General features: G+C 39.0%; 1 long non-coding RNA gene across 1 annotated transcript; it reads right to left on the reverse strand.

The window, feature by feature from the left end:
- Positions 1 to 6,453: 6,453 nt before the first annotated feature.
- On the reverse strand, positions 6,454 to 9,940 carry LOC127322954 (uncharacterized). The gene is made up of 2 exons (XR_007865228.1): positions 9,220 to 9,940; positions 6,454 to 9,143 (listed from the first exon to the last, which is right to left on the reverse strand). It is a non-coding gene; the product is annotated as an uncharacterized lncRNA (long non-coding RNA).
- Between the last annotated feature and the right edge of the window lie 15,273 nt (positions 9,941 to 25,213).

Genomic DNA, 25,213 nt, shown 5'->3' on the forward strand with positions numbered 1-25,213 from the left:
ATTAACAAGATAAAATAATAGTAGGTCACAACTCAAAGAGATCAATAAGATCAATAAGAAATATTGGAGAGAGTGTTGATCATAGGATCTTGAATAGGTTTAATTAGTGAGTTAGAACCATTATTCCTATGAGTATGAGTGATATTAGACAATGAATTAAATGAAACTTGATATCAAGGCAAGAGAATATGAAAAACTTCAGTGAAATATTATTGGATTGAAGAGTGGATGATTAGTAGTTGATATAAACCTAGTGAGTGAGAGTGGATTGCTAAGTGGATCACATTGAGTGTGAGAGAGGGTAAGAGACCTTAGTACATCTAGGAAAATATTTCCTTAACAAGGATTATTACTCATGAGTATAGCTAGTAAAACCTCTTCATACATCTCAACTTTTGTTAAGATGATTCCTACCAATCATGTGAGGCCATACCTATTTCTATATCTTTGGTCATCCATTTTTGTCTGCTTACATCAGGGCCACTATAGCAGATACTCTAAAATTCTTATAAGGATATAATATCATTTTGGAGTGGTACAAGATCTTATTAGGTGCTTCTCACCAAAAGGGCATCCACATGAGATTTCTCTAGACAAGGAAAACCCTAGTTTTTATTATTCATCTCATTTGAGCTACGAGTGTATAAATCTGTCCTAGGTTTTCTAAACCAAATAATTGAAAATATAAAGAATCTCTAGAATTTTATAAGGTTCAAAATATTCATTTTTAACTAGGATTTCATTTTATAGGATTATCAAATATATTTCATTCTATGCAAAACTCTTTCCTATTTGGAATATTTCTAAAACCATTTTTCAAATAGAGGGATTCAATTCAGTTGAAAAGCATCTAGCTAAGCATCATAGTTCACTGGACTGTTGAAGTTCAAAATACTCATTTTGAACCAAAATACAAAAAGGAAATTGAATATTATTTGGTTGCCACATATTGATATGTGAGTCATCAAATATCTAAAACACTAATACCGATATCTTTGAGGGATTACAAATACCCCTCAATTATTTGCAAGTAATTCAAGCAACTGAATTAATTCAAATCAAACAAAATTCAGAAAAAAAACATTTCCCTATAGCTTCAAAAGTCATTCTAATGCCACATAGAGACATGTGAGGAAATAATGATTAAAAAGTAAAATTGAAAAATAATAGAGGGAAGTAATATACCTCTCTAATTCTTACTAAATAACTTATACAAATAGAGCTATTCAAAATACCCCTCAAACAAAATAAAAATTCAAATCTGAATTTAAAATTTGATGGAGAATTAAATAAGAAAACCAAACTAGAAAAATATCTAACGAACCTAACCTGGACCGACACAACTAGCCTAGCCTATCTAACCGGTTCATTCAAGCCCAGCAACTTTCACCCATGCTTCACACATAAATCCTCAACTGGGGGGTGCAAAAACATGACACACTGGAAGCACCTACGTGTCGTCTCCCTTGACGCCGGCAGGTCACTGAACTGCCATAGTATTGTAGGATGGGTGCAACCAAACCACCATTGAGCCCTATAAATATCCGGTCAACCTCCTCAGTCATACCCTAAGTCATTCTTCCCCAAAATCTCTCTCGAGTTCAAACCCTAGACATGGCGGAGCGCTAACTCGCTATTGATTGGACCTAGCACGAGCTACAATAACTAGTCTAGGTAATGCATCATCGTTAGGGTTGAGAGTAGGATGGAGGAGACCACAAGGGGATGTCTCTACGGAGCAATTCGAGTTATTCTTCTCCATCATCATCAAATAGAAACCGGGACGACCATCTCATCTCTGCCGACCTCTTTCTTCCATGAGCATAGCGTTGGCTTCCTGGTACGTGTGCACATCTTTGGGTGATATTATATTCTCCGAGGTTAGCCCGTAGCCTCGTTTCCATATCCGACTTATGTGAGCTCGCCGAGGTCGAATATGGCATTGTCATGTCCGACTCCGACAACTCTTGCACAATAGTCTGGATCTTATGACGATTAAAAAGCACGATGATTGCATAATCCTGCACCCAGGAGGCAAGTTCAACAATTTCATATTATTGGATATTTTACTTTGTTTTTATGAAAACCTTCTAAAATAAATACATTATCACATGCATTCAAAGGTAAAATATTTTTTTACTATGAAATGAGGGTAACTGGGCCAGGGTGGTCGTGTAATCTATTGGGTGGGAAGTGGAACCATGGTTGAGGGCAAAGCCCTAAGGTACGTGGAGGTTCCACTACACTAACTGAACCAATAGGATTAAATAACAAACCTAGTTTTCCATTCTAAGCATCGTATAGACAACTCTCACCATATATCCTGGATTAGGACATGTAAGTCAGCTGGATTTTTTTTCCTTTTGCATCCCTCTGATACTTAGTTGGGCTGGTTCCATGATAGAACCCAGCAGGGTGGGAGCATGTAACGTCTCCATATGTGTTGCAGAATGAAAACTACTAGCAATGAGGGGTGCGGCGGCACGCCGCACCATGTGGTGGCTGGGCTCCATTTAAAATAGCGCGCTATAGCCTTTCGCGATGCCCGTGGATACGGTTAGAGCCTTTAAAAACTAAATGGAAATAGCCTCTAATAGCACAACTATAGCTATTTCACCCTAATTTAGCGTAATAGCGGCTATCTTCCCGCTCAATGGGCCCAAAACATTTTGATCCAAAATTTTCAGAGCGGCTCAATTTATGAACATCACTATATCATGAACTATTGATACTTAATGATGTTGTAATATTTATACATAACTATGTTTTGGTTATGTTTATCTCTTGTGTGAATATGTTAACTATGTTATGTATCTGCGAATTATTGATCATATATACGATCATATGCTGCCACAATATTGAATTTTTTCCTATTAGTTAGAAAATCAGCTATATGGTCTTAGCCCTCTATAGCTCAGCTATATCCTTTTATATCTTTAGAAATCTCCGCGGCTATAGGCTATAGCTCGCTATTGGATGAGTGATGGTAATTCTTGGCAGTATTAAATGTTTGTGGGTTTTAGTTTTTTTCTTTTTAGAATTGTGTTTGTTCTTTTTATTAAATGGAGTATAATAAACCTAGTTGGGTGTGTAACGTCTTTGACGTATTGGGTGAGTACTTTCCTTTCTCTTTATGTGTGATTATTCTGAATAAAAAGTATGCTTTCAGTCAAGTGTTGCTTTACTTTATTTTACGGTATGCACTGTATATGTAAGATCAATTAAGTTGTTAGATAAAAACTTGAGATAACAAAATGAATAAGCAAAGTGAGATGGTGATTATATGTTAGGGTGGTTTTTTTTTCTTCCGGCGAGGCATGGATGGATGTGCTATGCATGGTCCTACATGTGTATGTTATATGTGTTCTCTGAAAGGTGACGTGCAGGTGTGTTCTTTTCAGCAGGTGCCCACATGAATAAGACAGTTGCATCTATGTCTGTTCAGTAGAGTTTTCTTTTTGAGATGTATAGGGAGATGGCGTTTGCTTGGATATCATGCCGACTCCTCGACTTCCTCGTAAAATTCTCTTCACTATGGTGATCTGCCTTTTGTTGCTGCTAGTATCTTCTCTAAATGTGGGGCTCCTGTTTTTTACAGAAAATGTGCGCACTTTTGAAGTTTCTTGCAAGGTTATATTGGATGAAGTGGTCAAGAAACTTCTAGTTATTGGGCTCAAGTTTGATACATACCGTAAGTATGGTGGGTTTTTAGTGATGTTCCTGCTTCCGTACCAGATTTAGAGGTTCCGGTAAAACTTCGTCAGGTGTTTACCTCAAGCGGGTAAGAGTATCGTACACTGGAGGGGTTTAAGGCAACATAATCGTTGATCTGGCTACTGCCAACTGTCATCATTAAAACATATGGGCATAACTGCTTATCAGCTGCTTGTCAACAATAACTTAGTTGGATAGAAGTAGTATGTGCATGTAGTATATTTGTAAGCATATCATGAAAAAATGACTAACCTATTACAAAGTTAAGACGTCATAAGCAACAACACTAACCAAACCTTGTTTGCATGTACACACAGATCAAGCAAATGGCTAAGCCATTTCCATACAGAAAAGTGGCTGCAATAATCAGGAGAAGCATTGTCCCTTCAACCAATTAAAATGCAAGTGTTGTAGAAAATAGAAAATCGCGTCAACATATATATAGAGAGTTCCGTCAAATTTGAGCAGTCGAGCATTGTCCTTTCTTTTGGCGTTCAGTTTATATATAAATCTTCACCGTGAAAGAATCAAGAAAAGGTAATCGGCCACGGGCCTAAGCATGATAAGTGGAATGCCATCAGAATAAACTACAAATATGTACATCTTAATTACGAAGAATGAACAACAAACTTATCTACATAATTGACAGGTAAAAAAGTAAGATGAAGCAGATACATCAAATGTATATGTACACCGGTAAAACCAGGCTGTTAAGCTAGCAAGAAATTAGAAGAAAAAAAATAAATGGAGATTTCAAATTAAGAACTTGAATGTCAGTGAGTCCATAGGTCGAAATGTTACCATCATCTTTGATCCCTTGTATATATATTCATCAATTAACTTCCATGCGAATACCCGTGTTACCATATCTGGTCGTGTACGGTTAAAACAAAGAATAATAGACATGATTAGCTTATAGTACTGACATCTTTAGATGGAAAAAAAATCCGTGTCCGCGTGAGGAGTAGAGTAGAGAGCCAGAGACCAAATCGAGGTGGTTGGGAGATCGTCGATTCGTCCGATCATTGGCTCTTGGTTCTGCCGCCATCCAACCATCACTCGAGCAGTAGGAGTACAGGCTTTGATCGAGCTGTCATTTGATCATTGACGTATTTTGGTGCTTGGCAACGGGGCGTCGACATCGCCCAGAAACAGGAGGGACATTGACCGAGGAGAACATGTCGAGGATGTGTGGCAAGGTGGCATGTTAGTGCGGGGAGGGAATTGGGGCGACACGAAGATATCTAGGTATGGCCCTGCGATTTTTTGAGATTTTTTTCTTTTTTCTTGCGAACGATTGGATAATCATGAGTTGTAAATGCGTGGAACTTTTCGTCCGCTAAAGTGCGTTTTGCATGGTTATTTGCTAAGCGCACATCCAACGCTGGATTAGATCCATCGTGGCAATTTCGTTGAGCGGACAGAGGAAGTGTGGAGTCGTGTATCCGACGGATCTCGTTTGGGATCTTACCATCTGTCTACTAAAATAAGTTCTACTACAATAATTTTATCTCGCTCCGGTGATGAAGGGGCGAGGACGAAGGTACCCTTTTGGCTCGCCCTAGTATGTAGTAGTTGATAGTGGTCCAATAATCTATTTATCATTCTTATTACTTATGTGTCTCTTTCTACTGCCCGTTGATGATTAGTAATACGTTGGTGGATTTTCAAGAAAAAAATAAAAAAATACTTGTTTGAAATAATAAAGATTAATGGAGATGGGACACCCAGACTTTTTTTTGGGGGTCCTAGGTCCGCCTCGTTGCCAGGTGGAAAGCTTTCTGCAGGCGGTGGGTTACACGCGGAGCTTCTTTTTCTGTCGTTATTGGTAACGCTGTGGTGTGTGCTGGTTCTCTAATAACTGCTTCTCTGTCTTATCAGTCGAGCACTGGTGCTCTAATGTCACTGCAGGTACGGCGGCACTGAGGCGGAAGATGGAGTGCCGGTAGACAGATCCAGCGAGGAGAAATTGATGACCGGAGCAGCAAGTGAAGGAAAGCTGGCACCGATTGCAAAGATACTGTCGTCTGCCACTCATTCCTGCACATCCAAGGTAAGAATACTTTGCAATTAGATGAGGACGAATTGGGAAGCCTCTTATATTTATTAGCAAGATAGCGTGGGAATAAATCTAATGCTGGTTTTCCCTAGCCATAGCATAGATCTAGAACAGCTATGTGTTACAGTAAGCACATCTTCAAACTGAAATTATCTTGCGAGCAGTCCTCGTTTTTGTGGTAATTTTTTCTGCAAATAGTATTTACTTATAGCTTTTAAAATAAGTATATACTATGGATTTATGGAGGAATTTGTAAGTGGAGTGTAGTCTTAATTCCAACCAGATATAACGATAGTATAATTTGTCGATGTTTAGATATACAATAGCTGAGCTAGAGAAGTGTAGTTTTGGGATATGTATAGCGCTGGCTGCCCTTCAATCTATGTAGCGGTTCAAGTGGACAACCTTGCATAAATAAAGATAGAAAATTTGGTGTGCAAAGGAACAAAACATAGAGAGCACACAAATTGTTTTTCAGGAGTAAGATTAAAATCAGAATGAGCATTATTTACAGAAATAGTAAAAAAGCAACCCATTTTAATTGAACATGTACTCAGCAATTTATAATACTCACAGAAACGTAACAGAGTTCGATCAAATGGAAGATACAACATGATGATACATCAGGAAGCTTGTAGTTGGTACATAATTGAGTAGAGCCTAGCTTTGCAATAAGTAAATAAAGTGCTCAGCAACTGAAGTTGTATTAGCTCATGTTGATACAAAGGATTCAGCATTTGTAATTGTTATCCATAGAAATTTGCATCAAATCCGTCAGACACAACAGCATTACAACAACATGTTGGCTTGCAATGTAGCTGGTATGACATCTCCGTCAGCACACCACATGGTGCAATTGTATTTAGTGATTGATCTACCACAATCATATGTACCGTCATTGGTGATCGAGTCATGTGATTCTACTAATCCGAAAGGACCAAGTATATACTCAATTACCAGCACTGAACTTAGGTTACAGGGCAAGCCTGTTATCTGAAGCGGAACCAGTTAAATAACCACATACCCCACTAATCCATATTTAGGTGTCCATTGAATAAGCTCCATCTCTCCCTTACTGATCCAATTTTCCATTGAAATAGACAACATCTTATGCAATGACATAAAAGGATAGTCCTTGTCAATATAGAGCAAGAATGATCTGTCATTTAGCAGTTTAATTCGAACTCAGACATGTGCGTATGAGCAATGTATGGGTCTGATCAGGTTGTAGAACTGCCCCCAAGAAATATTTTCAAATAGCATCATTGTCAAGCAATGTTGGTGGAATACAGCACTCAAATGGGTGAACCACACCTGCCGAAGACATGGAAGGCGCACTGGCATACCTATACCTCTTTCTTACTCCATGAAGATATTGTGCCTTCTCTAAGATGAAAGTATATTTAATAAAAAAAGAGATGGTACTTTTGCCGGCAAACCAGAAGCCCCACCCACTTTGGTATCAGTAACCTTAATTGCAATAGCATGTAACATTCTTATTAGTTTCCAAGAACGGATAAATCATGTGTACCCAGATGGATCAACCATACACCTTGTCTCTTGATCAACATATTATAAGGCACAGTAAGTCGACAGCATTTAGTTGTTCACATATCTAGAGGCAGGTTCTTCAGGGTAATGATCACTCGCTGATTGGTCGCTAGTGACGGTCCTTAGATGAACTGGTACATCAACATAAAAAACCCGATAGGGAGACCCCTTGATACATAAATTTGTTCCTCCAAGATTCTTCACCTGCAATGCCTCTCGATGGCGAGGAAAAGAAAGAACAACCTTTTCATAGGTAGATACATGGATGATTACTGGTACCGTGTGAAACTGGGAGAGTGGTTCTACCACATATTCATAGTCAAGTCTTGCACATGGTCTTGTATGCTGCTGACAATTGCTCATAGAAGTCTTGAACAAAAACATTACCTATGGTTTAGGCGTTTAGCAGAAATAGATACCTCATTTTTGTTTTCCTTTTTGCACGAACCATCTTCAGTCCACCATAGATTCATACAAACTGCTTCAGGACTAACAATTTTTTCCTGGTTGAATATTCAGAAACACTTCTCTTGCATGTATCAAATAGTACCACTGCATTCTTGTAAGAGTGATGGTCAGTTTCCTATAACCTGAAATAGGTACATGATGCATATAGTATCAATCCAACCGGACCATGCATGCTAATAAACTATGGAGTAGTTAATATCTGCCCACCATGTAATAAGCTTAAATTAATGCATAAAACAAATCTCCGTACTATAAATAATGGATGAAGCTTCCTATCCAGCTTCCTTTGACAAAATAAAGATAGGAGATTTTGACTGATAATATAAATAGGATTAGTTTAAAGAATAATTACCTGCATCCATCCCTAGAAATAATGTTTAGATCATATCTTGACATGGCTTCTGCACCAAACACGGCTAACCTAATCTACCGGCAAGAAGTAGCCCCAGTCCAGCATTAAACAGGTATAAATTGAAAAGAGAATGTCCAAAACAAAACAAAAAAACTCCACAGCATTACGTACTACGATCCTCTAATAACACTTCAGAAAACTAAAACCACTTATTTCTGTATCTCTATCCAGACAAAGATGAACCAACCAGCACAATGACCTTGCTCCAGACGATTGTACATTTTATGGTAGATTTGCGCCATTATGAATGGTTATTCATCTGAACATTGCAAGCATGAGATCATTTCCTAATTAAGTAACCATTAATTTCTTAATTACCAACTCCAAGCAGCAAAAGCATATCATTTGTTCTTCTATGGATTTTTTACTCTCGAGCACAGATACAAAAGATAATAGAGCCAAAAATATATAACCATTACCCCTGCTAGTTTGTAGCAAAAACCGTTGACTGATTAGCACTCCCAGGTGAGTAATTGTTGAGCCTTTCTGGACATCTCCGCTGTATAAATCTGCAAAGCCTCCTAGATTCTACTCGAACATTAAGAGATCCCAGATTGGATCATCTTCTACTTTTCGCCATTATGGATGGTGATTTATCTGAACATTGCAAGCATGAGCCCATTTCCTAATTTATTAATCGTTAATTTCTTAATTACCAACTCCAAGCAGCAAAAGCATATCATTCGTTCTTCTAGTGAACAATTAGCACATATGGAGCTACAAAATTGTAGGGAACACAAAGTAATCTACATGTACTTCTAATCGTGCCTAAACTTTTCAGGTTTGGTTACTTTCAGTCATATCACTGTACCAAAACGTAGAGGACGTTTGATCCCAGCTAGGCTTATAGAACTCAATTAGAGTAGAGAAGATTTTTTAGTAACAAACTTAGATGACGGCGGGGGCAAAACTCAACGACCGATGACCGCAAGACGTGACCTACAGAGAAAAGAAAATAAACTGTAAGGTGAGTACGACGATGAGCAAAACAAAAAAAAGCAAAGAATCAACCAACAGCGTGAGGAAAACTCTCTGCCGCTGCCCTCTGTCGTCGCCGTCGCATCCTCTCCTGGCGCAAACGGCGATCTGCTCCACGGCCGTGAACCACCACAGCGCGCAGGTGTTGGTTTTGACAGCGCCCACTCCCACGCGCACCGCGCGCACCGGCTGGCGCCAGAGGAGCACCTGCTGCTCTAGCGCGTCCTTCGCGACGCGCGCCGCAGCCAGCTCCAACAGGAGCAGTCGGACCTCGTCCCGGATATCCGCCGGAACTCCTCAACCACACCGGTTATTGGCCTCCTCCTCCTACCCCGCGATACGGTGCCGTGCTTGGTTTCCATGTCTGGTTTGGAACGAATTATCTCTATGGCCGTCGCTGCGAGGTGGCTCTTGGTGATGGCCAGCTCGGCAGGGAGAGGCTGAGAAATAAGGACGGTGGCGATTTGATGGAGGCGAGAGCCAAGGCAGAAGGATGGGGGCACGGCAGAACGGCGGCGGCCGTCAAAGGCGTCTTGGCGGAGCCTCCCGCGACGCGCTCGGCGGCGGCGGCCTCGCGGAGCCTCGCACAACACGCCTCCTTTCAGCTGCTCTCTCATCTCCCATGGGGATTGATTTTTTTTTTGAGAGAATGGCGATTGATTTAGAGAGAGATGGAATTGAGTGCTAGGATGGAGCATGGAAGGGATAAGGCAGAGGGGATTAGGCTAAGCGGTGGGAGGCACGTGTGATATTCTGAGTCACCCACATCATCCACCAACGTTTCCAATTATGTACCAGCTATGGCCACACCATCAAACACCCAAACGGTTTACTAAGCAAAGAAAACAGATAAGCCTCAAAATTCTAGGAAAAATTGAAGTTGTTGCCCTTTAATATAGTAGTTATAATATTGTAGAAGGGAGGGTAACTGAGTGTAGGACTCATGCCCTAAACTCGTTACACCCGGTGGAATGTGAGATCGTGACAAAGGACAATGATTGACTAGTTTTAGACCGGGACTCGGAGGCTCGGAGCTAGAAATCTGAACGGGGGACACAAACATGAAATCTCGGATGTGTAACATGGATAAATACGTTTATGGGTAAAGTAGCGCACCTCTCGAGAATGTATAAATATGTCATAATACTCCATGTTATGGAAAATAACTACGATCGCGGCGAGAAAGGAACTCCATGAAGTTCTCACAACCCATGAAAGATGACGAACATATATTCTTTAAATTAATACTTAACTTTTTATAAAAACTTGTTTTCGAAAATGTTCATATGCATGGGATCTCCTAATCCACGGCTATACATCGGACACCCACATAGTGGAGCTTTCTGCGTACACTTGTACTCAAATTTACCCTCTTATCCCTTTCTAGACCCTAGAAGAGGCACAACATCTATCCAAACCCCAATAGGACAACAAGCAGGACCACTACGAGGAGCGGGAGTCAGACAACATGTGCACATTAGTCAACGGCTGAGTTTAGTTATAGTGGAAACCGAGTTAAAGAACAGGAGGGGACCAATCTTCAAACCTTAGAACCTATTTGTAGAGTATTGCTTTTTAACAATCATAAGCCAAGTATCCTCTCATGGAGTAGTCAACACAATGGCGAAGTACCAAAAAACTTTGAGGTTGGGTGAACCTTGACACAAATATTTTATATGATGTTAAGCATAATCACTCGGTACAATGCTAATAGGAACATATTCAAGTATAAGTAGAACTTACAAACATAACAATAATAAAGCTTTAATGTCGTCTAGAAGTTCAAGGCAATGGAAAAGCTCTACCTTCCTTTTGTATTTAAGTTTCACCAAGATCAAGGCTTTTGAATATCCCTCGCTCGATATAGCACACCATCAAATCATTAAGCCAACTGATAGCTCCAAATTCCATGATTTCTAGCTATGGTTTTCGCTCGGGTTTCCACTTGTTTTCGCCGTTTTTGATCTTTGACTAACATTAATAGTGCGAAACAAAGAAACCTTGTACTTTATTGACCCTTTAAGGTGTTTGACGTATTTTGGGGGAAATTAAGCCACATTTGAGTAATTTGGAGTAATTTGGACAACTTTGCAGTTGGAGGCATTTTCACCCGACTCTCCAGAGAGTTTAACGACCAGTGATACGAGCACTTCTTTCCCGTATCGGTGCCCGTATGGGTTACCACCTGATGGAGCTTTACAACACCATCAAATGTCTCTTGAAACGTTGGGACTCCAAGTGAGAGTGTGTAGTCCAGGAAGCAATTTTCCTCACAAGGGTGAATCGAGGGTCATATATATCGAACTCTCGGGGAACTGCGCAAAGAGGTATCTTGATACGTTGCAAACGTATCTATAATTTCTAATACTCCATGCTTGTTTTACACTAGTTTCTATATGTTTTGTTTACACTTCGTTGCACTTTTATACATTTTACAGAACTAACCTATTGACAAGATGCCACAGTGCCAGTTCCCTGTTTATAGCTGTTTTGTATTTCAGAAAATTTGTATTGGAAACCTTCTCAAAATTGGACGAAGCAAAAGCTGAAGTTCCTATTTTACTGTAACAAAGACGGAGTCCGGAGGGAAGACGAAGAAGTGCCTCGAGGCGGCCACACCAGCCCATGGCGCGGCACAGGCCCTGGCCGCGCCAAGGGGTGGTGTGGGCCCCTCCGGCACCCACCGACCTCTCACTTCCGCCTATTTATTCACCTATTTGGGAAAAACCTAAAGACCCGACCCTCCATCCACGAAAAGTTCTGTCACGGCCGCCATCACTAACCCTAGCTGGGGGGGGGGGGGGTTCTGAAGCTCTTCCTAGCACCGTGCCAGAGAGGGAGTCATCACCGGAGGCCTCTACATCGCCATGCCCGCCTCCGAAGTGATGAGTGAGTAGTTCATATCTGGACTACGGGTCCATAGCAGTAGCTATATGGTTGTCTTCTCCAATTTATGCTTCATGTTTAGATCATCTTGTGAGCTGCCTATCATGATCAAGATCATCTTTATGTAATGCTACATGTTGTGTTTGCTGGGATCCGATGAATATTGAATACTATGTTGAGATCGATTATATACTTGTCGTTATTTGTGATCTTGCATGCTCTCTGTTGCTAGTAGATGCTTTGGCCAAGTAAATGCTTGTAACTCCAAGAGGGAGTATTTATGCTCGATAGTGGGTTCATGCCTCTACTAATCTGGAAGAGTGACTTTAACTTCTAAGATTGTAGATGTGTTGTTGCTACTAGGGAGAAAACTACAATGCTTTTTCTAAGGATAATTCTATTGTTTACTTTACACACCTTGCTTAATGAGATAATCTGTTGCTTTCAACTTAATACTGAAAGGGGTTCGGATGATAACCGAAAGGTGGATTGTTAGTCATAGACGCAGTTGAATTACGCTCTATGTATTATGTTGTAATACCCAAATGAATCTCATAGTAATCATCTTGTCATGTATGGTATTTATTCTGTCAATTGCCCAGTTATAATTTGTTCACCGAGCATGTTATTTATCTTTATTGAGAGACACCTCTAGTGAACTATGGACCCCGGTCCTTTCTTTTACACTAACAAATTCATCAACTGCAAACACCTATTCTATTTACTTACTGCAAACAATGTTCTCTCTAATTCCACTGCAACCAAACATCTCTTTCCACCCTATACGGTTAATCCTTTGTTTTCAGCAAAACCAGTGAGATTGACAACTTCACTGTAAGTTGGGCCAAAGTATTTTGGTTGTGTTGTGTGCAGGTTCCACGTTGTTGTTGATGTTGGTAGTGTGTCCTGCCACAAGTCAGCTCGCAACACCTTCAGAAGTCACTCCTTTCTCCTACTGGTCGATTAAACCTTGGTTTCTTATTGAGGGAAAACTTGCTACTATGCTAATCATACCTTCCTCTTGGGGTACCCAACAGTGTGCTCTCTGCACTCATCAAGCTACTTTTCTGATGCCGTTGCTGAGGAGAAAGAGGATTTCTGCAAGGGGAGTCTCTCATCTCCAATCTTTTTTACTTTGTTATTGTTTTTCTTATTTATTTGTCTTGTTTGGTTCATTATATCAAAAACACAAAAAATTGGTTTCTTTTATAGTTGTTATTTTGTTGCTTTATTTTTAGCTCATTATGTTGATCCCTAAGTACGTTTTGAAGGACCTATCAATAGGTAGTGGTTCTATAATTGGAAGAGATAACATTTAAGAATTCTTTAATCATGTTAGTAAGCATAAAGATATTAAGGATAGATCCTTAGTAGAACTTGCTCCTAATTATGAAACTGCTGCAACTTATTTAGTTCAAATGTTAGAGGCTAGGTTTGTTAGCCTTAACCCCATAATGCAGCAAATGTTTCTTAAACTTCATGAAGTTGAAGATGATGAAAATAAAGATTTTATTCTGGAAACTTAGCTTAAAGAATTTAGAGATATTGTTATAGAAGCTAGGAAAGTCTTTGATCGGTTTAAGATGCTAGGATCATGTGTAGATGTTATTGGTACACTTGAAAAGATAGACAATACCAAACCTGAAAATAGGGAGGAAATCAAAATACCAATAGCTTTCAAACTCGTAGGAATGCATGAAGCTTTGGAAAAGAATTTTGATTGGATTGTTCCTGAAAACCCATTTGATGGAAGTAGTGAACCCAAAAGTGTTGAGAGAGGGTCTTCTAAAACTTATATGGATAAAATATAATTCCTTGTTGAAAAGACTTTTGGCATTGATCTTGATGCTTCTTCACTTGAAAATACTTGATGCGAGCTCTTTTTCTGCGCCTAGCTGAAAGGTGTTAAAGAAAAGCACTCTTGGGAGATAACCCATGTTTTATTTCTGTATTTTTTTTATTTTGTTGAGTCTTGGAAATTATTACCTCTGTAATAACCTCTCCTTATCATTTTTACTTCGTGTTTGTGCCAAGAATAGCCTCTAATAGGAAGAAAGTAAGATTTGGGGAAGTTGCTACCCTGAAACAGATTCTGTGTTGTCACCAAAAAAATTGTTATTCCCAGCCAAAACGTAATTTTGAGCTGCCAATTTTTGAGCATATGCCCCAGGTTATTATCTAACTTTCTTTAGTTTTACACTTTTCAATTTGAGCAACAGAATATTTTTCAAAAAATTTGATCTTTACCTGCTGTTCTGTTTTCAAAGATTTCTGCCACTATTTGCATTTGCCTCTTAATCTCTTTCTTTTTGAGTTATTTTGAGAGAAAGAGATTTTTAAATAAGTTTCTACAGTAGCTAATGTTTTAATGGATGTTTTACATATGTTGGAACTGGACCAAGTGAATTTGTTATTTTAATTACACTAATGCTGCTAATAAGAATTGTGTGAAGTTTTGTATGAAGGAAGTTTTCAAGTGTAGGGAGAGAAGAATGTTGTAATGAGATGAAGTATGGACAAAAGCTCAAGATTGGTGATTCCCAAGTCACCCCAAGAAATATCCAGGAGGTACAAGCGTCAAAGCTTGGGGATGTCCAAGGCATCCCCTCTTAATCAACAAAGCATCAGGTCATCTTTCTAGACGCTATATTTTTATTGCTTCATATGCTATGTGTTGTTCTTGGAGCGTATTTTTTTTTGTTTTCTTTTGTTTTGTTTTCTGTAGCATATGGTTGGATCCCAGCATATTTGTTTTGGAGAATGACACACTCCGTTTTAATTGCATAGAACACTCTAGTTTTCACTCATATTGTTCTGCGAGTGTTCTCTTTTGCTAGTACTGCGTTTAGCTCTTGGTTTTCCACTCATATATTGTTCAGAGCTTGTTAGTTTTATTTAGTTAGGTATGATTTGCTCTCTGGTATTTATTGATTTTTATCTATGAGAGTTGTTTCAAATAAATTGATTGGTGTTGGAGAAAAGTAAAATATTTCATGCTTATAGTGATTCAAATGGAAGCTTGTCTAGACTGTGGCATAGACTTTGGCATGTAATGTTGGATGTTATTTTTATCATATGCTTAGTAGTTACTGTTGTAGCATGACTTGCCTCAAATATTTGAGAGTACTTAATGTGCCATTGAAAGAATCATGTTTTGTTTCCATCATAAAAAGCATAATATTGTGGCTCCTTTGATGCTTTATTGGGTTGACTTGGCACATGTTTACATCATATTATGACTACAAACCAGTCACCTAAAGGCTGTATGGTAATTTAGTTTTTGATTTGTAATATCACTTTATGCTTTGATTAATAATGTTGTATCGCTATGCATGATTATGGCCATTATTGCTCTCTTAGTTGGTCGCTCCCAGTCTTTTGCTAGCCTTAACTCGTACTGGGTATGAGCTCTACTCGTGCATCCAACTTCTAAAAATGAAAGTTTACCAATTGTGTCTACCATACATACCTATATGTGGTATTTCACTGCCACTCCAAAGTGAATTGCTTGTGTGCTACCTTTAAACCTTAAAAAAATATTACATGTTTTGTGTTTTGTTTTAGCTCATGAGAAAGTGTTGAATGATTTATCATATCTTTCATGTTTATTATGGCTTCAAACTTTGACTAGCATGCATCATGTGATGGTCCTTAATTTTGCAAAAGAGCAGGCGCAGGTGCCCACCCACTAAATATAAATTGAACCAATAATCTAAATCTCCTAACACTATGTACTTGAGAAATCATGAACCTAGCTTGTTCAAACAAAGGAGAAGAGGAACTTTATTGTTATCTCTATGGGAGCCGCTCTTGAAGCCATTAAACATGAAAGGATGATATAAAATTTGATGCCATTCGTTGACCTAGACATGCATACCTCTCACAATATATTTTCAACACTCTATTGCATTTAAAATAAAAAGCTCTAGCACATGAGTAATCTTGCTTCCCTCTGTGCATGGTCTTTCTTTTACTTTTATGTTGAGTCTTCATCTTCTTACTTCATGCACCAATTAAGAGAGCATAGTTGTCATTCTGAGTATAATGTGCATAGTCCCAAAAATTTATTATTGATTTATTCATGATTATGCTATTGCTTGTTGTTAAATTACTTGTATCTAGTCACCCTTTAAAATTTAAAGGTGTCCTAGCATTTATGTTTTGCTACTTCATAAAGGACAAGCTGAGTACTACTTTGCTATGTTTTATCTATGCTCACAAACAAATAATTGCTTTTAGTGCACTATTATTCATGATCCTTTGTTTGAGTTACTTCTCATGTTGTAACATAGTTGCTAAGTTCTATTGTTAGAATTATATCTATCATGCCTATGTTTAGAGTACTTTGATCTCAGCTCACAATGCTTTTACAATAAACTTGATCAAGATTGTGTTGGCTTCATGCCACAAAAATTATTTTTGTTATCACTTACATACTCGCGGACGAGCATGAGTTAAGCTTGGGGATGCTGATACGTTGCAAACGTATCTAAATTTTTTGATGCTACATGCTTATTTTACACCAATTTCTATATATTTTGTTTAAACTTCGTTGCACTTTTATACATTTTTTGGAGCTAACCTATTGACAAGATGCCACAGTGCCAGTTCCCTATTTTCTGCTATTTTGTATTTCAAGAAAGTTGTAGAGGAAACATTCTCGGGATTAGACGAAAGAAAAGCCGAAGTTCCAATTTTACTGTAACGAAGCCAGAGTCCGGAGGGGAGACAAAAAGCGCCACAAGGCGGCCACACCAGCCCATGGCGGCGCCCAGACCCTAGCCACGCCAAGGAGTGGTGTGGGCCCCTCGGAACCCACCGGCCTCGCCCTTCCGCCTATTTATTCACCTGTTCGGGAAAACCTAAAGACCCGAGCCTCCATCCACGAAAAGTTACATCACGGCCGCCATCGCCAACGCTAGCTCTTTGGGGGGGGGGGGGGGGGCGAAGCTGGTCCCGGCACCCTGCCGGAGAGGGAGATCATCACCGGATGCCTCTACATTGCCATGCCCGCCTCTGAAGTGATGAGTGATTAGTTCATCTCTAGACTACGAGTCCATAGCAGTAGCTAGATGGTTGTCTTCTCCAACTTATGCTTCATGTTTAGATCTTGTGAGCTGCCTATCATGATCAAGATCATCTTTATGTAATGGTACATGTTGTGTTTGCTGGGATCCGGTGAATATTGAATACTATGTTGAGATCGATTATATACTTGTCATATGTTATTTGTGATCTTGCATGCTCTCCATTGCTAGTAGATGTTTTGGCCAAGTAAATGCTTGTATCTCCAAGAGGGAGTATTTATGCTCGATAATGGGTTCATGCCTCTAGTAATCTGGAAGAGTGACAATAACTTCTAAGATTGTAGATGTGTTGTTGCTACTAGGGAGAAAACAACAATGCTTTCTCTAAGGATAATTATGCTGTGTACTTTACACACCTTGCTTAATGTGATAATCTGTTGCTTGCAACTTAATACTGAAAGGGGTTCGGATGATAACCGGAAGGTGGATTTTTAGTCATAGACATAGTTGGATTACGATCTATGTATTATGTTGTAATGCTGAAATGAATCTCATAGTAATCATCTTGTCATGTATGGTCTTTAGTCCGTCAATTGCCCAACTGTAATTTATTCACCCAACATTTTATTTACTTTATGGAGAGACACCTCTAGTGAATTGTGGACCCCGGTCCTTTCTTTTACACTGATAAATTCATCCACTGCAAACACATGTTCTATTTAATTACTGCAAACACCGTTCTCTCTAATTCCACTTCAAACAAACATCTCTTTCCACACCATACGGTTAATCCTTTGTTTTCAGCAAAACGGTGAAATTGACAACCTCGCTGTAAGTTGGGGCAAAGCATTTTGGTTGTGTTGTGTGCATGTTCCACGTTGTTGCTGATGCCAGTAGTGCATCCTGCCACAAGTCAGCTAGCAACACCTTCAGAAGTCACTCCTTTCTCCTACTGGTCGATTAAATCTTGGTTTCTTACTGAGGGAAAACTTGCTACTGTGCTCATCATACATTTCTCTTGGAGTTCCCCAATGGTGTACTCTCTGCACTCATCATATCTCTCCATCTCTTCTTCTAGCAATCCCGCAAAGTATAATAAAGCCTTGTGTCCCTAACTCCGCCGTGTGGTTGGCAAGCACAAGTTTTTGCGTAAGTAAATAAAACACAAGTAGTGATAAAACAAGTAAAACTAGACAAAATAAAGTAACTAAGTAAAAACAATAAAATGGTTGATTGTTTTGGAGGTTTTGGATGCAAGCAGGAAAAGTACAAAAAGTCGGATTAAAATATTGAAGCAAATAGAAAGTAAGATAAAAGCAATATAAATGTGTTTCTTATGATAAAAAGTGGACAGGGGTTCATGGGTTCACTTGACTATTCTCTCTTTTAAGTTGTAGTAGACAATAAAAATTCATCAGCGAGATATGAATATGCAAAATAATAACATGTGAAAGATACGCATTCATATGGGCATCTTGTCCTAACATAGAGATGATGCAACACATCTTTTTATACTCCGCAAGAAAGGTAAAACTCCATGCAATCTTGTATTAAGAACTAACAGAGCATATCCATAAATACTTTGACATGATGTTTGAATATAAAATATGCTACCTTGAGCTAACAAGATCATCACTTTTCTAACGTGAAAAACTGATGACGGCTACTAGCAACGCCAAAAAGATCTTAATACGTTGGGACTCCAAGTGCAAAGTGTTGTATCAAGGAAGTATCTTCCCCACAAGGGTGACTCGAGGGTTTATGTTGAACTCTCGGGGAACTGGATCAAAGACTGTATTCTTCTCTCTTTTTCAAGCAATTCTGCAAGTAAAATAAATGCCTTGTGTCTCCAACTCCACCGTGTGGTTGTCAAGCACAAGGTTTCGCTTAAGTAAATAACACAAGTAGAAATAGAACAAGTAAGAACTAAAATACATAAAATAACTAAGTAAAAACTGTAAAGAGGTTGATTGTTTTTGGTGTTTTGGATGCAAATAAGAAAATTAAAATTTTTTGTATTTTCGGATTAAAATAGTGCAGCAAATAGAAAACAATGTAAAAGCAATATAAAGGTGTTTCTTATGATAAAAATGGACCAGAGTTCATGGGTTCACTTTACTATTCTCTTGTAAAGTTGTGGTGGACAAAAAAAATTCATCAATGAGATATGACACTAGTGGAGAATAGGCCTTTCGTCCCAAGCCTCTGGGAGAAAATGTCCCCATTTTGAACCAAACCGGGTCCAATGGGGGGCACTGGTCCTAGTTTGAGATACAAACCGGGTCTAAAGGCCCATCGGCAGGGCATGGCGGGCTGTGTCAGGGCTCGGATGCCTTTAGTCCCGGTTTGTATCTCAAACCGGGACCAAAGGTGTGGTGACCCGGCATACCACTGCATGGTGTAGTATGCAAGTCTGATACAACACCAATGAAACACCGTTCCACTAGTATTATATCGCTCAGAGTGGTACAACAGAAACATATGCGGGTCCAAGGCATGTCTATAGAATTACAACTCTGACTCTATTACATAAGATCAGCACAGCCTCCTACTTTACAATGAGGTAAATCTGCAAATAAACTCCAAAAGAACGACTCGTAGTCTAATCCTATCACGAACTCTATTTGTAGAGTATTTACCTAGCTATAGAGGCTAAGAATAGATTCTAGCTAAATAGGAGCTAGGTTGAGGAAGCTAGTTCCCTTCTATGGCTAAACTATGTTTTCTCCTCGTTGGATGTGATATCTGACTCCACTGACGGGGTCCTGTCTCTTGAAGTAGTTGTTGACTCCTCGGCCTTTGAGTTGCACTGTAGATCCTCCTTCGATGCCTCCATACCTAAGCAGGGGATTTAAGAGTGGGATGAGTACGAGCGTACTCAACAAGTTCATTATAGGAAAGAGGTGTTTAATGCACTAGCTACGACATTAGACCAGAAAGTCTAGTACCAATGCAGGTTTTCATAATCATTTCTTCAAGAGGTTGCTTTTATTCAGAAGAACTATGTCCGTCAGCCTTCACCAGTTTACTAGAACTTCATGGAGCTCCTTTCCGGCCGCGTTCGCAGTTCCATATCCCGGAACAGGGAGTGACAGGTCACGGTTCTTTACACTCTGCAGAGGTGTGTTGCTTTACCCATAAGAGATCTTATCCTTGTTGCCAACCGAGTTGCAGGCTCATCCACACTTCCTTTGGTGTGAGGTCAGGAGTAAGGTCATAGCCAATCATATTCCTCCGCTACCTCGCACACCCACCCATTGTTGCAAACCCCGACCCTGGGTCCTCGTCGGTCCACTTACACCATTTAAGGACGGACCCCGACCACGACAACGATGCAGGATCGAACCAAACTCCTTCGCCGGTAGCTGCAACCCATCATAGACCACATTACCATGGGGACTTAGAATGGGTTCCCCACCCACAAGTTGTTCCGCAAGCCGCAACCGCTACGGTATGCACAGCATAACTGTGGGGACTTAGAATGGGTTCCCCACCCACAAGTTGCTCCGCAAGATACAACTGCTACGGTAAGCGCATCCGTTGATGTACAAGAGGTGGAAATACGATTGACTAGTCCGTCCCATTTCAGATCTTATGGTTAACACGGTTATTACGGCACAAGAATCACTGGCGACATTTGTTGTTTAATCCTAGATGGATATAAACCCTTGCAATGGAACCTCCACCATATCAACACAATCCATGGTTCCATTGCCCACCACATAGTCATATTCATAGTTATGAAAGTAGTGGTTTTGGTTTTTATGCAATAGTGATAACCATAATACTTTGCAAGTAATTTGATAGAAATACTCAAATGACATGAGCAAGTGATGAACTTGCCTTTCTTGACTGCAAGATTATGCAGGCAAGGTCTTCGATACGCAATAACTCCAAATTCTGAAATAGCATCATCGTCCGGTAAGGACGATGTTTAAAAGATTGGCAAGGATGCAATAATGCATAAGTATGAGATGCAATCGCTCTAAGCGTGACCTAACCCCGATGATTTAGGATCAGTGAGTTGTAATGATTGGTTCATGGTGTGTTGCACTTTTAGAGTGATTCACATACAAGGTTCTTATTCAGTGATTACTTGATATTATAAACAGGTACTGCAATATATCATAACAATAATATTAATAGCACATAACTATAACATTTGGTATAATCCTAACATGTAATGAATAGTGGTTGTTTTTAGCACTACATGGCATGGTTAATGATTAATTATCATATACTTCAAAAGAATAACTTTTGAAGAACATGTTCTTTAATAAAGAACAAGTATGATAATTAGGGTTGTGGAGTTCTATGGTTTACTATGGTTTCAACTAATTTCTGGAGTAAGGTTTAGATGGATCACAACCTAGTTTGATTTATCAGCTACTAGGGCTTGTATTGTTGAATTAAGCCTAGGCATCTTAAGCAATTAATTCCACATGGGTGCTATCAAGATTGGTTTATCTTGCTAGTGATAGCTGGCTAGGGTTTATAGGTCCTTATAAGCAGGGTTGATGATGGTTCTCGGTTTACTTCAAAAGAATAACTTTTGAAGAACATACTTCTTAAATAATAAGAAGTATATCAATTAGGTTGAGATTGTTTAGGGTTGCTATTTAATTCCCTAAGTAAAGAATGGTTGGTTCTTAGATGGAATGGTTCCTAAGTATTTCACACTAGTAGGGTTTAGTGGAGTGTGGTTAGTTAATGCAAGATAATAAGCATGGTTGCTATTTGGGTTCATCACAATGGTGTGATGCTAGGCATGGATAATTAAAGATGATGGTTTTGACAGTAGAAGCTAGGGTTTAAACCTGGTTGACCCTACTTGATCAACTAGGTTTAGTGATATGCATACATGGAATACTAATTTGCTAGTGATAGGGTTCTACATTTTATGTGGATATAGGTATGTCTTTTAGTTGCTAATGGTGGCTCTATGATTTGAATTAAAGTACCATGATCACCTGTTCTAACCTTGGGTTTAGGTTAGAAGCAAATTAGGGTTCACATGTAATAATGGAACTAGGGTTCCTAATTTGAATTTAGGGTTTTGGTTTCACATGAAATGATAGGGTTGTAATATCATTCCATGTGGAATTTAGGGTTTGCTAATTACCATATAGTTCTTAGACTAATAACTTCATTATAAAGTTGAAGTTATTAATAACTTATAAAATAAAATTAATCTTGGATTTGACATTTTATTATTTTAATGAATTAATAATTAAGGTAATTATTAATTATGATTTAAATTCCTCTAATAAGGATTTAACAAAATAACAAATAAAGAAAATTACTTTTAATGTTTTCTTTATTTACTTATTGGTTTTTATTTATTTTAGAAGTTTTTCCTAATTATTGAATTTTAATTCAATCAAGTATAAAAGAAAAGGCTTAATTAATATTTATTAAACAATTAAATTTTTATTAAAAATAAAAATTTCATATTATATTTTTATTGAATAGAATTTACTGTTATAAGAATTTTGATATTTTATTTTTATTTTTCTGAGTTAAGATGGATTTTATAATTTCATGTAATGTTGCAGCAATTTAATGGATTTAAATTTAAAACTGGAAACGCTAACTACACCCAGACTACATCTACCCGTAGCCACTGATTGGTGGGGCTATGTCCCAGTCACCTGCCACTGGGGCGCCAACGTGGCATGGATCATGGTGACCGGCGGTCAGGGCACGATGGTCCCCGGTGCTGGGCCTCTCCCGCGGGCGCGTGCAGGGGTTCGCTCAATTCGGGGCGACGCGCTGAGCCATTAGGTAGCGGTGCCCCCTCGGAAAGGTCACCGGAGGAACTCCGGCGAGCTCAAACAGCGGCGGCGGTCCCGGTTTCACGGCGGTAAAGCGCTACAGAACGAATTGGGACGGAATACTAGCATCTACCGACGGGGAATCTTACCCTGAGGCTTTATAGCTGGTCGCTGGAGTCGATTGAGGACGGTAGTGACGAGGCGGTCGCCATTTCCCTCGCAGTACTGCGAAAGGGATCGGCTCAATTCTTCCTCCTCCGAGCTCCCCGCGGCGTGACGGCGGTTCCAGGGATGGTCGGGAACGGTGGATTGCGAAGGTTGCTGGCGGCTAGGGTTTCGGCCATGGCGACGAAAGGAAGAAGAAAGAGGCTCTGGGTTTTCCTCCGCGTATTTATATGGCCACTGCGGTCGTCGACGTGCGTGGTGGTCAAGATCGGCGGTCGGGACGTGGCTCTTGTCGTCGCCGTGGCGAGCTCCCGTGCGGGCACTGGAGGAGACGAAGACGAAGACTCCCTCCTCGTAATTATCCAAGCGAAAGGGTACGGCCGGTTTGATGGGCCGTGGTTTGGGCTGTACTGGTGGGCTGTTGGTGGGCTGTCACGGCCAGGTAAGCTAGGTATGGTTTTTCTCCTCTTTCTCTTTTTCTGTTTTCATTTTCTGTTTTGTATTTCTATTTTCTATATTGTTAATTTAAGTACTGTTTTGAATTCAAATATTTTGTAAACTTTATAATTTGAATTCAAGTGAGATGCACTCCAGGCACTAAAAAGATTGATGTTATAAACTAGAAAATTTATTATGATACTAAGACATTGGTTTATTAAAAGTTATGAGATTTTGAAATGGCATCTTCATAGACATAATTTACAATTTTCAATTTAGGGTGGTCCAACTATTTTTAAATAGGCCCTTCTATGAACCTTTTGACAGTTAAGTTCTTGTTACCTTGCAAGAAACTATTTACAAGGCATAATTCCATATTTAGTTTCTTATTTGAGAATTTGATCTCATGACATTATTTCATATACATAATGATGTGTCAATGAATTGGAAACTCTGTTTGAACTCCTACCAAGTTTAGTATTTATTTTGCAGTTTAGTAACACCTTAAAATACCTAGAGTAGGTACTACTCTCCTCATTATTGGGTCTTGGTTATTAAGTCAATTGGTTGATATGAGTGGTTATTCACCACACAGGGGGTTTTATTATGGAACTTAGCATTAGGTGTTTCTTATGTTTAATAATTGAAGCATAAGATTTAGTTTGTGAGCAATACTTGGGTTCTAATGATAATCACCTAAGGGCATATGGTTTGGAACTCAAATGTAAATTAGGTTTACATTTATGATCACCCAAGTGATGCACAAACTAAGATTGAGATATGGTTTAGGGTTTGACTTGTGATATTATCAAATAATCCACAAGTTAATAGGAAATATGGGCATAGGTTCTATATGTGACTTAACACCATATTACTCTGGCTAGGTTTGCTTTTCCTCACCACACAGGATGATTCAATCCAAGATCATTTGGATTGATATAGAGCTAGACCATATAAGGTTTGTTTCTATTCAGTTGTTTCACCACTTGATATATTGGAAATGGTTTCAGGGTTTTAGTCTCCCCTATGATTTTATGTGCTATATTATACTTGTTTAACCCTCTAGGGTTCTGGTATTCCTATCTCTCCAAGATTTGATCATGGATTAAACATGATCAACTGGTTCTTAAGGTCTTTACCTCAAGTTCTTTGGGTTTATGATCATCACTTAATTTTATAATGATGAAGGTTTGGCTTCCTAAGGTATCTCTCATTAATTAGGTTTCTCACTTCCATGATCAAGCATTGTCTTGATCAACTAGGGTATAGCACTCATATTTTACTTTCTAGGATGGGACTTCTATGGTTGACTCATTGGTTTATATCCCAGGAAAATGTCTGAGATAATTACTTAGGGTTTTACTTAAGAAATGTTGATATACTCATCTGGGTATATGGATAGTTCTCTCATATAGGAATGGCTTCTTCTAGGGTTTATGGTGTATTCACAAGATCTCATTATGTAAGAAAGGTTAAGTCTTTACCTAGATGACTTAGTTGAGTTAGTCTCTACTTTCTTTTACCAATTCATGGATATAGTCTTGTTCCATTTGATATTAGGTTATCCCATCATTTCAAAGTGAATTGGTGTAGGTCCTAATACTTTAGTTCAAGAATTGTCCTTGATTCTTAATTAGGTAAAGCTAGGATTGATATGAATGCTCTCTCTTATTTGGGAAAGACTTCAATTCTAACCTAAGGTTATTCTCCAAAGATAATGATGTAGTCACCAATATCTATG

Source organism: Lolium perenne, chromosome 1, assembly GCF_019359855.2.
Source record: "Lolium perenne isolate Kyuss_39 chromosome 1, Kyuss_2.0, whole genome shotgun sequence".
In the NCBI taxonomy this organism is placed as follows: domain Eukaryota; kingdom Viridiplantae; phylum Streptophyta; class Magnoliopsida; order Poales; family Poaceae; genus Lolium; species Lolium perenne.